Below are 13,254 nucleotides of genomic sequence, written 5' to 3' on the forward strand. Positions count from 1 at the left end.
AAACTAACATGCCTGAGAAGTCACATCCCATGTTACAATGGGAATCAGACTTAAACACCTCTTTTACTCTCGAACAATGGGACACTATCTTCATAAATCTCCATAGATGTACCAAAACAACTTCAATCAGAGAATCCGCTATTAAATTGCTCTATAGGTGGTATCTTACCCCAGCCAAACTTAATACATTTTATCCCACTCTATCTCCACTCTGCTTCAGGGGCTGTCCCACTCAGGGAACACTATTGCATACTTTTTGGGATTGTCCACACCTTAAGAACACTTGGCACAAGGCCAGTATTGTTATAGACAAAATCTCTGGAAAAAAGATTCCTCTCACTCCCCAAATATGTATTCTGTTCTCCCCTATATATGATATCCCTATATCCAGCACAAGGCTTATACATACATTCCTCAGCTCCATCCATTGGGCCATAGCATTTAATTGGCGCTCCACGTCGGTACCTTGGCCTCAAATCCTCAACCGCATGACAAACATTAAACTCTCTGAGAGAATTCATCATACATTATATGATTCTATGCCCGTCTTCCAAAAAAAATGGATTCTCTGGGATGCCACCTTTCTGGTTTAGAATAAATGTCTATTAACTGACACCTTACTGACTGTTTTTTCTCTTCTTCTGTACAATGTTCACTGTTAAAGTCTTTTGTATGCATACATGTACCTACATTGTAATCTTTTATATACTTTGACCTTTTTCCACAATAAAAACCATTTGTAAACAAAAAAAAAAAAAAAAATTAACACTTGCCTTATCTTCCCTCTTCTCCATAGGAGTTCAATTAGTCAATCTGCCTTCGGCTAGGCTGCTGAGTTCAAAAGATGACTAAACATGACCAGGGATGAAGCAGCTATGGGTGCACACAAGCTAACCAACTAGCAGCGACCAGTTTGTGTAAAGCCAGAAACGCTATCACTGGACACAAACTGCATCAAAGACTGCTCAGAGTTCCTAAACGTATGTAACTGCTCAGATGAACTGTTCCATATGAACAACAGTGGTGCCTGTGGTTGCTTGTGAGAGATCTTCCTACACACTGTGCATGCCCACTTGTGTAAACTACTGATTTTCGCTGGTGGCCACCGCAGATCGATGTGCTCTTACCCTAGGTTCACACCTATGCATTTTTGTGTGCATTTTGCAGCTTTCAGAAACACACTAGTCTAGTACACGTTCACATCTATGCGTTTTGCGGCTGATGCATTTTTGGAACAAGCGCAAAGAAAATGGCGTGGGTCTCCCCCCCCAGGTCCATATCAGGTCCTTTGGGTCTAGTATGGATTCAAAGGGGACCCCCCACGTCAAATCTTTTTTTTTTTAAATCGCATGAGGTCCCCCCAAAAGCCACACCAGACCCTTATTTGAGCATGCAGCCCCTCAGGAAAGGGAGGGGATGAGCAAGCACCCCCCTTCTGAACCATACCAGGCAGCATGCCCTCAACATGGGGGGATGGGTGCTTTTGGGGAGGGGGACAGAGCAGCTATTTTCTTGAGCGGCTACCTGGTGGGGATGGAGCAGGCAGGTTTGGGGCTATTTTTTTTTATTTTTATTAAGGACTTGTAAAAAAAAAAAAGAAGAACAAGAGGCGGTTTTTGACATTTCACTGCTTTTAGAGGTACAATGTACCTGATACCCATTCACATGAGGGGGGCTGGGATCTGAGGGCCCCCTTGTTAAAGGGGGCTTCCAGATTCTGATAAGCCCCCGACAACCACCGGCCAGGGTTGTCAATTGTAGGCCCTTGTCGTCAAAACGCTGATTCCCCACCATGTTGAGGGCATGCGGCCTGGTATGGTTCAGGAGGGGGGGCTCACTCGTCCCCTTCCTTTCCTGATGTGCCGGGCTGCTCAGATAAGGATCTAGTATAGATTTCATACTAGACCCGAAGGGCCTGGTATGGCAATTTTTCTGTTTTACATTCAGCTGTCAGTGGGGAACCCCGCTGTCAGCTAATAACTTATCAGTTGTTAAGGTCGTGGCACCTGACTTCCTGTTAATAGTGTGTTTGAAGAGGAAAAAAAACATAAAAACGCAAAATGCATGAAAACTGCTTGCAAAAAAGGCATTAAAAAAAGGGATTTAAAAACACAAAACGAACTGCAAAACATGCCTGAAAAAAGCATCAAGCGCAGCCGCATAGATGTGAACCTAGGGTAAAGGCTACTATAGGTAACCTAACCATTATTAAATTACATTTTCACAAAACTGAAAACTCAGAGTATAATTTTCTTTTCCTTCTACTGAATTTCTTGGAGGGTGTTGATGAAATTTAAGCTGTAAGCTTTTTATGAAGATCATTGTGCTATAAAGGAGAGAGTGCGATTTTTCTCACAAGCATTCAATGACTTTCTTAGATTTCCTTCCTCCCTGTGTAGAAAACAGTGACACGCACATATCTTTTTTTTCTGCAATTTTTTTTTTAACTTATGAACAGTTTCCATGGAAATACACATCTATATTGGATTTTACAAACTCATATAGGAGTCATACAATTCTTTGTGTTACAGACTTTGCAGCTTGTTACAAACAGGTGCCAAAAATGCCATGTTTTATTTTTATTTTGTATTCACTGATCTGAATGCAACCCTTCACTTTCAATAGCCATGTAAATAAGTAAACTAGCACTGTTTAGTGAAGTAAACAAAAATCTACATTAGGTCTCATGCAAACAGGTAGAAAAAAACACCACTTTTAGAATAATTTTTTATTTTTAAGCCTCTAGACGCAGCTCGTTTACCGACACATTGGGGGTTATTTACGAAAGGCAAATCTACTTTGCACTACAAATCCCCACAATCCCCACAAATCCCCACTTTGCACTTCAAGTGCAAAGTGCACTTGGAAGTGCAGTTGCTGGAAATCTGAGGGGAAGCTCTGCTGATTTTATCATCCAATCATTTGCAAACTAAAATGCTGTTTTTTATTCTCCTTGTATGTCCCCCTTAGATCTACAGCAACTGCACTTCCAATGCAATTTCAAGCGCACTTTGCACTTGCAGTGCAAAGTGGGGATTTGCCTTCAGTAAATAACACCCATTGTGTCATTTAGATTTGTATTTTAGAGTAGCATTTATGGGCATTTTAAAAAAAGAAAGAAAAAAAACCCCAAGCACATATGCACACAAATGCCCTCTTGTGGAGCAGCCAGGGACTGCTGATCACTGCTGCCCAGCTGGACAAAGGGACTACCAAGGAGAAAACCTAAAAACACATGCTTGTTAATTTCAACTGAAATGGGAGTTAATCTTGCTTCTATTAAACTTGGATATTTAACTTACATACTGCACTCAAAGTGGCGCCGCTCTCTTTCTCATTGCATACAGTCACTTCTGCTCTCTACAGCTGTTTGCCGACACTGACCAGAACCGTTAACACAGATCTGGGTTCAGTAGCATATGGACCTTGCCTTAGGGCACATTCTGGACCTTTGAAACAGTTTCTAGACTACACTAATTGCCTATTTAGCGTTCCATTTTTTACCTTATTGCTTTTGCTTCAATTAAAGCTGCAAGTGTTTTTGGGTATGTCATTACCAGCTTTGTACATCTAGGAGAGTGAAATGTTTGACCATTCTTCTTTGCAAAAAAGCCCAAGCTCTGTCAGATTGGATGGAGAGCGTCTGTAAACAGAAATTTTCAAGTCTTGCCACAGACTCTCAAACAGATTTAGGTCTGGACTTTGACTGAGCCATTTTAACACATGAATATGCTGTAAGCTAAACCATTCCATTGTAACTCTGGCTTTAGGTTTAATGTCGTTGTCCTGCTGGAAGATGAACCTCCGCCCCAGTCTCAAGTCTTTTGCAGACTAACAGGTTTTCTTCTAAGATTGCTCTGTATTTGGCTCCATCTATCTTGCTGAAGAAATGCATCCCCACAACAGGATGCTGCCACCACCATGTTTCACAGTGGGGATGGGGTCTTCAGGGTGATGTGCAGCGTTAGTTTTTCATTGCACATAGCATTTTGCTTGTAGGCCAAAAAGTGAAATTTTGGTCTCATCTGACCAGAGCACCATTTTATGGCTTTCTTTAAAAAATGTCTTTCTTCTTACTCTTCCATAAAAAGCCAGATTTGTGGAGCGCACGACTAATAGTTGTCCTGTGGACAAATTCTCCCACCTGAGCTGTGGATCTCTGCAGCTTCTCCAGAGTTACCATGGGCCTCTTGGCTGCTTCTCTGATTAATACTCTCCTTGCCCGGCCTGTCAGTTTAGGTGGACGGCCATGTCTTGGTAGGTTTGCAGTTGTGCCATATGCTTTCCATTTTCGGATGATGGACTGAACAGTGCTCCGTGAGATGCTTCAAAACTTGGGATATTGTTTTATAACCTAACCCTGCTTTAAACTTCTCCACAATTTTATCCCTGACCTGTCTGGTGTGTTCCTTGGCCTTCATGATGCCGTTTGTTCACTAAGGTTCTCTAACAAACCTCTAAGGGATTTTCAGAAAAGCTGTATTTACACTGAGATTAAATTACACACAGGTGGACCCTATTTACTAAATAGGTGACTTATGAAGGCAATTGGTTCCACTAGATTTTAGTTAAGGGTATCAGAGTAAAGAGAGCTGAAGATAAATGCACACCACACTTTTCAGATATTTGTAAAAAAAAAATTGAATACTATTTATATAATTTTTCTTCCACTTCACAATTATGTGCCACTTTGTGTTGGTGAACCTTGCCCCCCCCCCCAGATGTTTTGGAACTACATTTCCCATGATGCTAATGCACTCTGCAGTGTAGTGGAGCATCATGGGAAATGTAGTTTCAAAACATCTGGGGTGCCATGGTTCACCATCACTGGTATATCAAAAAAATCCCAATCAAATACATTTACGTTTTAAGTTGTAACATGACAAAATGTGGAAAATTTCAAGGGGTATGAATACTTAAGGCACTATACCAGATGCACACTGCAAGGTTGGTATTAAGCAGAATGTATCAGTATAGTACTACGCCAGGCAGGTTGTGGACTGGCAGGTATCTTTAAGAAAAGAGCACAATGAGACACTTGTTACCTACTACTCCCTTACCTTCATCAGGGTTTGAAAGCTGCATCATTCATTCTGCAGAGGAAACAATTCGCATCCAGTTCCATAAAGATTGTCCTCCATGTTAGAAAATCTGTAGGTATGTGGCACTACATATCTTTGAACAATCAAACTTTTATTACGGTACTTATTTTAACAACTTCAGCCCTGGAAGGTTTTATCCCCTTATTGACCAGGCCATTTTTTGCGATACGGCGCTGCGTTACTTTAACTGACAATTGCGCGGTCGTGCAAAGTTGTACCCAAATAAGCGCATGTGCCAGTGATGTCACTGGCTGCATGTAATGTATTTATCTCCTAAACAGTGCAGTTTAGGAGACATTTACACTACTATAGGCAAGTTATATTCTAGGCTTACCTGTAGGTAAAAGTCAGTAGAGGAACTTTACTTCCTCTGTAAGTAACTCCTAAATGATTAGAGTGACGAGTCAGTGCCATCTTTTGCCATGATCAGACTTTGTATGGTCACCCTATAACAAGTTGTTTTAAATTCCCTCTAGACTCTGTTCACATCAGTGTTTGCAAAAAAAAAAAAAAGAAGCACCGGGTGGGAGGACAAGACAACCAGCCAAGATTAGAAGTGTAAAACAGAAGTGGTGGTAAGGCGTGTCGGTTGAAACATTCTAACACATATACACACACAATATCTCACAAAAGCGAGTACACCCCTCACATTTTTGTAAATATTTTATTATACCTTTTCATGTTAACACTGAAGAAATTACACTTTGCGAGAAAGTAAAGTAGTGAGTGTACAGCTTGTATAACAGTGTACATTTTCTGTCCCCTTAAAATAACTCAACACACAGCCATTAATGTCTTAACCCGCAGGCAACAAAAGTGAGTACACCCCTCCGTGAGAATGTCAAAATTGGGCCAAAAATGTCAATAGTTTGTGTGGTCACCATTATTTTCCAGCATTGCCTTAACCCTCTTGGCCATGGAGTTCACCAGAGCTTCAAAATGATGCCACTGGAGTCCTCTTCCACTCCTCCATGACATCACTGAGCTGGTGAATGTTAGAGACCTTGCAGTCCTCCACCTTCTGTTTGAAGATGCCCTACAGATGCTCAATAGGGTTTAGGTCTGGAGACATGCTTGACCAGTCCACCACCTTTCCCATGAGCTTCTTTAGCAAGGCAGTGGTCATCCTGGAGGTGTGTTTGGGGTTATTATGTTGGAATACTGCCCTGTGGCCCAGTCTTCGAAGGGAGGGGATCATGCTCGGCTTCAGTATGTCACAGTACATGTTGGCATTCATGGTTCCCTCAATGAACTGTAGCTCCCCAGTGCCGGCAGCCATCATGCAGCCCCAGACCATGACACTCCCACCACCATGCTTGACTGTAGGCAGACACACTTGTCTTTGTACTCCTCACCTGGTTGCCGCCACACATGCTTGACACCATCTAAACCAAATAAGTTTATCTTGGTCTCATCAGACCACTGGACATGGTTCCAGTAATCCAAGTCCTTAGTCTGCTTGTCTTCAGCAATCTGTTTGCAGGCTTTCTTGTGCATCATCTTTAGAAGAGGCTTCCTTATGGGACGGCAGCCATGCAGACCAATTTGATGCAGTATGGGGGCATATGATCTGAGCACCGACAGGCTGACCCCCCCAACCTGTCCTGTTAAACCGTTGTATGGTCTTGGCCACCATGCTGCAGCTCAGTTTCAGGGTCTTGGCAATCTTCCTATAGCCTAGGCCAGTGATGGCGAACCTTGGCACCCCAGATGTTTTGGAACTACATATCCCAGCTCAGCTACACTGCAGAGTGCATAAGCATCATGGGAAATGTAGTTCCAAAACATCTGGGGTGCCAAGGTTCGCCATCACTGGTCTAGGCCATCTTTATGTAGAGCAACAATTTTTTTTTTTAGATCCTCAGAGAGTTCTTTGCCATGAGGTGCCAAGTTGAACTGCCAGTGACCAGTATGAGCGAGTGAGAGCGAGAACACCAAATTTAACACACCTGCTCCTCATTTACACCTGAGACTAACACAGTCACATGATACCGGAGGGAAAATGGCTAATTGTTGCTTTATTTTAAGGGGGGCAGCAAATTTACACTGTTATACAAGCTGTACACTTACTACTTTACATTGCAGCAAAGTGTAATTTCTTCAGTGTCATATGAAAAGATATTATGAAATATTTACAAAAATGTGGGGGTGTACTCACTTTTGTGATACTGTGTGTGTGTGTGTAATATATATGTTTTAACAAGTTCTGCTTTTCTGTGCTAGAATCTGCAAGACAGAGTTTTTATTCTTTATGGTGTACCTCCATGTTTCTGCAAATCATTGACAGCAAATGGAAAAATAAGCGTGAAAGCATTGAACTTCCGCCTCAGAGAACGTCGGTGTATTCTACGTCACCGCGTTCTCTGTCCACGGGGATTTTGGTCTGATGGTGTGTACACACATCAGACCAAAACCTCCCAGCAGACATGTCCGATGAAAACCGTCCACGGAGCGTTTTCATCGGACATGTTCGGCCGTGTGTACAAGGCCTCAGAGTATTGCTATGCCTCATGGGAAGTGTAGTTCTGAAACAGCTGGAGGTCCGCCAATTGAATATCCCTAGTCTAATAGATCAGAATCTCTAAAGGGAGTTATTCATGCAAAAAATGATGACCCTCAATTTTTACCAATAATTTACATGTTACATACAAATCTTCTGGGCATACTTGTTGGTCGTCTGCATCCCACAGCGTTGGAAGACAACTTGAATGATAGCTTCACTGGGAGAAGAGATCTTCAATCTGTTCAAAGCATTATTCAAGCAAAAAGCAACCATACAGCAATGTCACAAACTGCCCATACATGTGACAATTCTAAGCAGACTCTGCCTTTTCTGCCAATGACTGTCCTATGAATGAACACATCACGCTGTTAGGGCCAGGCAAGTAAAGACATAAAGAACAAGCATACACAGAGGTTCAAAATGAACACCACAAAGAGCAACATACGCATTAAAGTCACATTTTATTTTGCAACATTGATTACAGAATACCAACCTACTATATATTTAAAATATATATCATTTATTCATTTTTTTCTATCCATATTTGGTGTCCCTTTTAATCAAGGAAATTCTAAAATTTCTACAGTGTGAGTGGCATTAAAAAGCCCAATTCAGTGAGAGTACAATTCCCTGACATGTCAACCATTGAAATGTATCAGCATAGCAGCAAAACCACACAGTATGGTTTCCTCAAAATACTGTTATCCTTACAGGCCGATTTTAAAGGGTCAGTTCACGCAAAGCTTATATTTTAGTTTTAATGGGATGTGGTTTAAAGCTGAATCTTTCCCTCTGTTTCTGTACCTAGCTTGTTGTTTGGCTGTACTGCTCCTGTGGATCACATGAGAGCAGTTCGTTCTGCACTCCTGCGATCCACTTTAGCAGACAGTGGGCTGAAGCCTGCTGTCGGCTGACGTCACAGAGTCGGTCCAGGCTCGGGCAAGATTGCGACAATGGAGTCGGGATCGGCTCGCATACCTGGACCGGCACCCGGCTCAGCCTCTCAGTGAGCCACTGAGAGCATGAGCCAGCTGCTCCCACCCCCTCTACAGCCCAGTGCTCCAGTGAGTACGGGGGGCACCAGAGTAGAGGGCTGCTGACCAGTCACCAGCTCTCTGCTCGCGGAGCTATAAGAACCGAGTGATCAGTGGTGTTTGATCACTCGGTTCTTAGTGTTAGAGGCATCAGGGGGACAGATGTAGCATCAGACTGATGCTGCATCCACTTTGATATGATTCTTTAAAAAACCCATACATGTTTTATATAAACTTGGCAATTCAGCTTTTCCCACACAAAGTGAGGTCCCCATAATGCAACACAGAGCGATATTCAATAGGGATAGGGAGACCAGTCGTTATAGCCATTGCAGGTGGGTAAAGCTTGAAAACACATTACAAAAGATCTCACCCTAGAGACATAGCAAGCTGGTGGGCGATTGAAAAAAGCATCTCCTACAAACGAAAATACAGAATTGTTTTGTGGACTGACCATTTAAATTTACAGTAATACACATAAAAAAAAAACAACAAGACCATGGTACAGTAACATAGCAGTTTCACAATGAACATATTAGAATGATAGAAGAGATTAAATTAAATGACTGAGGTGAAAGACAAAAATGCATACAATATGTACAGATAGTGCTTGCCACAATAACTGGCATAGGAAAGTTTATAGGGGGGCCAGGAACTACACTGACCCTAGTAACACCGCACTGTGACTTATCTCCTAGCAATATCAAAAGGGCACATGGAATGTTAACAAAGCTTCACATTAACCTGTCATTTATAACCTATAACTTAACATATTGCATAACCGACACATTAAAAATTGTCTAAATGAATTTCAGGACCAGAAATTAATTAAAATTATTATTTCTTTTCTTTTTACACTTAACTTTATTGCTATCACGCAGGAGAAAATAATTCCCTGTGTGATAGCAATTGGAGGTGACCGGTTCTCTTTATTAACCCTGTGACCTCAGGAGTGGATTGGCGTCAGGGACAGTAGCCAAACTAGGCAGCCGGGGGGAGGAGGATGGGGGGCGGGGGACAGAAGATATAGCCAGCCGGAGGGAGGTATGTGATGTGGGGGGGGGGGGTTGGCTGTTGAAAAAAAAGCAACTCACTGTATGCCGTATGCTGAAACTGTCTCCGCTCTGCTCGCACACACCCCTGCCTCCTCCTAACCCCACACATCTCAGCATTAGACCGGCATTCTGTCTATCATAGCGTGGTTAGGAGCAGGCAGGGCTGTGTGCGAGCAAAGCAGAGGCAATTTCAGTATGTGTTTTACCGCTCTGCAGCCACTATTCATTATCGGCAATTTTAAAGCTGTTTCGGCATGTCCCCAAAACAGCTGTTATCGGCCACCGATATATCGGCGCATCCCTAGTTGTAACAAAAGAGGCCAGGAAGATCTGTATCTACTGTAAAAACGTCAAGGCTTTGGGCGAATACATGTATGTCAGACATTGCAATGTAGAAGTAATCCAAATGTTGCAAGAAAGGTTCAAGCAGAGCCATTTGATCGATATGATGTTCTCCCCTTCCTGGACAGTTCTCCGGGAAAGCAATCTCAGTGTGGGCTTCCCTGCATTAGCGGTTGGAGCATACCCTTAGAATGCAACATATAGCTCAGCTCTGTGCTATTCACTTTATATAGGTTATTATTTCGAGTGTTGTGACATTATATATATGCCCATATGCATGAAAGTATACAAAATCCAGTGATTTGTGTCTTGCTGCAAGTGGTGGTAGCGTTATCAGATAGATCACTGGCTTTTCTAAGCAAATGACTACAAGCTGGTAACTGTTATTAATATTATTATACAGGAATTATATAGTGCCAACAGTTGTGTAGAGCATTACAGAGGTGAGGAGGACAGTACAGTTACAGAACAAAGTCAAGACAACAGAGGTGATCAATGTTAAAACCATTTGCAGGGATAATTCAGTCTATAGCTACCAGATTACCCCTCCCTCTTACTGAGGCACATTAAAACTGAGCATCCTAAAAAACAATAAAAATTTATATTTGAAAAAAAATAAAAAAAACAGCATCCTGGTGCATTAAAAGAAAAAAAAGTAAAACAATGTAGCCACCTTCTAATTTTAAATGTTAAACTCCTTTCCATTATATTCTGAGAAGACACTGATTTATTAATGCTTTCATCCAAGATTCACACAACTGGCACCCAAAATTGACATAAAAATGTATGAATCCTCTGAAAATTATGGCTATTGTGTAAAAGACCCCAAATATTTTTTCCTACGAATAAGGTCTAACATATGGTGGACTTTAATTCTATTTACTGTGGCATGCCACTTGGCACATTTGCCTATGTCCTCCTTCAGGCACACGTGGAAACAGGAAAAAATAAAATAAAAGTAATGTCCGATTCTGGCCAAATCCTGACCATAGCCATTAACTCCTAAACCCAGGACAATCTGCAATACCAATCCATGCAATGTAATAGCCCCCAAAACTTAAAAATGTTGTTTATGACTTATTAAAAGTAACAGCAAAAAATATTTATTTGTAAAGCATGTACATTTGCAGATAGCTTGTAACAAAGCTCCAGTAAACAGCACAATTTGTAAACGTCATTAAATATGATGATGTCAGATACACAATAATACAATTATTTAATGTAAGCATAGTATGTAATACGTGAGCCATTCCACATAATAAAAGGTCTGCCACTGCATTAGCTGATGGGCCATTGGCCTGGAATAATTTAGTACATTTCATACGCACTTATTTTGAGTCAGTAGCACACCAAGTAGTGAAAGAAGGGCCAGCATGATTGCTCTGGAGCCTGTACCTTTAAAAACAGGTTAGCAGTGGCACTTTCCATATTGTTATTTAAAAAATTCACTCAAATTTAGAGTATTTTCTGTCCAACAACGGCATTAGCCATTAGATCCTCCAGATTGTGGCGATCCTTGTAGCATCAAACATATTTTGCGCCACCCACAGACAGGCGAAATACCTTCAGGAAACATGCATGGTGGTGTGCAGAAAAACACAGCTCTACAAACATGGTGTGAACAAGCCTGTAAAGATTAGTCTGTGCAAAGGGGCCTTTGAGAACGTTAACATTTTTATGTAGAGAAAGTGTCTCCTGTTATGAAAGCTTTTTCGCACACACATTGATGTGTAGGATAACAGGACTCTTTGATTTTGGTATATCTGCTTGGTCATCACATTATTACACTGATCAACCACATTTTTAATCTGTGATTTAGCTAAAAAAGGTAAAAGAAAAAAAAAAAAAAAAAAAAAGAACAGCATTACTGTGTTACCATTTTTATACAGAAGAGAAGAGGAGATAATGGTGTCCCCAACCAGAGACTTCCCAAAAAGCAAAAGCATTTCCAAGTGCAATATGAAGTGCTTTTGTTGGTTGTTTGAATCCATTTTTATCAACAGGTAGTTAAACTTTGCCCACTTAGGGATTAAGTATACAGAACCCAGTGCCCATCATTCATTATAGAATAAATTAATAAATAGAATACTACCATACAGGTATTAAAGGGGTTGTAAAGGAAATTTTTTCCCCCTAAATAGCTTCCTTAGTGCAGTCCTCCTTCACGTACCTCATCCTTCCATTTTGCTTTTAAATGTCATTATTTACTCTGAGAAATCTTCACTTCCTGTTCTTCGGTCTGTAACTCACCACCGTAATGCAAGGCTTTCTTCCTGGTGTGGAGAAAGCCTCCTGAGGGGGGAGGGGGCGAGCAGGCAAGTCAGGACACTCTCTACTTTGCAGATAGAGAAAGGATCTGTGTGTTAGTGGGTGTCCTGACACTCTTGCTCGCCCCCTCCCCCCTCAAGAGGCTTTCTCCACACCAGGGAGAAAGCCTCGCATTACTGTGGTGAGTTACAGACAGAAGAACAGGAAGTGAGCATTTCTCAGAAGACATAAGGACACTTAAAAGCAAAATGGAAGGATGAGGTAAGTGAAGGAGGACTGCACTAAGGTAAAGGAAGCTATTTAAGGCAAAAAAAATCCTTTACAACCCCTTTAAAAGCTTACATTGCAATATTTTTCTTTATAGTCGTCCTCTGAAGCCAAGCTACGGGCAAATAAAAATTATCGCTTGTGTGGCAAGGGTTCCCTCACTGCAATGGTTCACTATTCATTTTGGTCTAAAGGGAACAATAAAAGCAAATATACTAATGCCGCGTACACACGATCGTAATTTCCGATGAAAGAAGTCTGACAGAGTTTTTCCTTCGGAAATTCCGACGGACTTAGAAAGAGAATATGTTCCCTTTTTTTCCTTTTTTTTTTATCAGAAATTACGTTCGTCTGTATGGAACTCTGACAGAGAAAAAAACACATGCATACTCAGAAGCATTGAACTTCATTGTTCTCGCTTGTCGTAGTGTTGTACATCACCGCGTTATTAGTCGGAATTTGGTGTGAGTGTGTGTGCAAGACAGCTTGAACAGAATTCCGTTGGAAAAATACATCAGTTTATCCCGACGGAAATTCTGATGGTGTGTACAAGGCATTAGGCGAGTCTCTGCTCCTACCCACAGCTAGACTGGTCCTTGCAGCTTTAGCACCCCTGCGATCTTCCAGGGTCCCAACACCAAGACCAGAGCAAAGCGCAGAGCCCACAGCCCTGTTCGAGACAT

This window comes from Rana temporaria, chromosome 3 (assembly GCF_905171775.1).
Source record: "Rana temporaria chromosome 3, aRanTem1.1, whole genome shotgun sequence".
Lineage (NCBI taxonomy): Eukaryota > Metazoa > Chordata > Amphibia > Anura > Ranidae > Rana > Rana temporaria.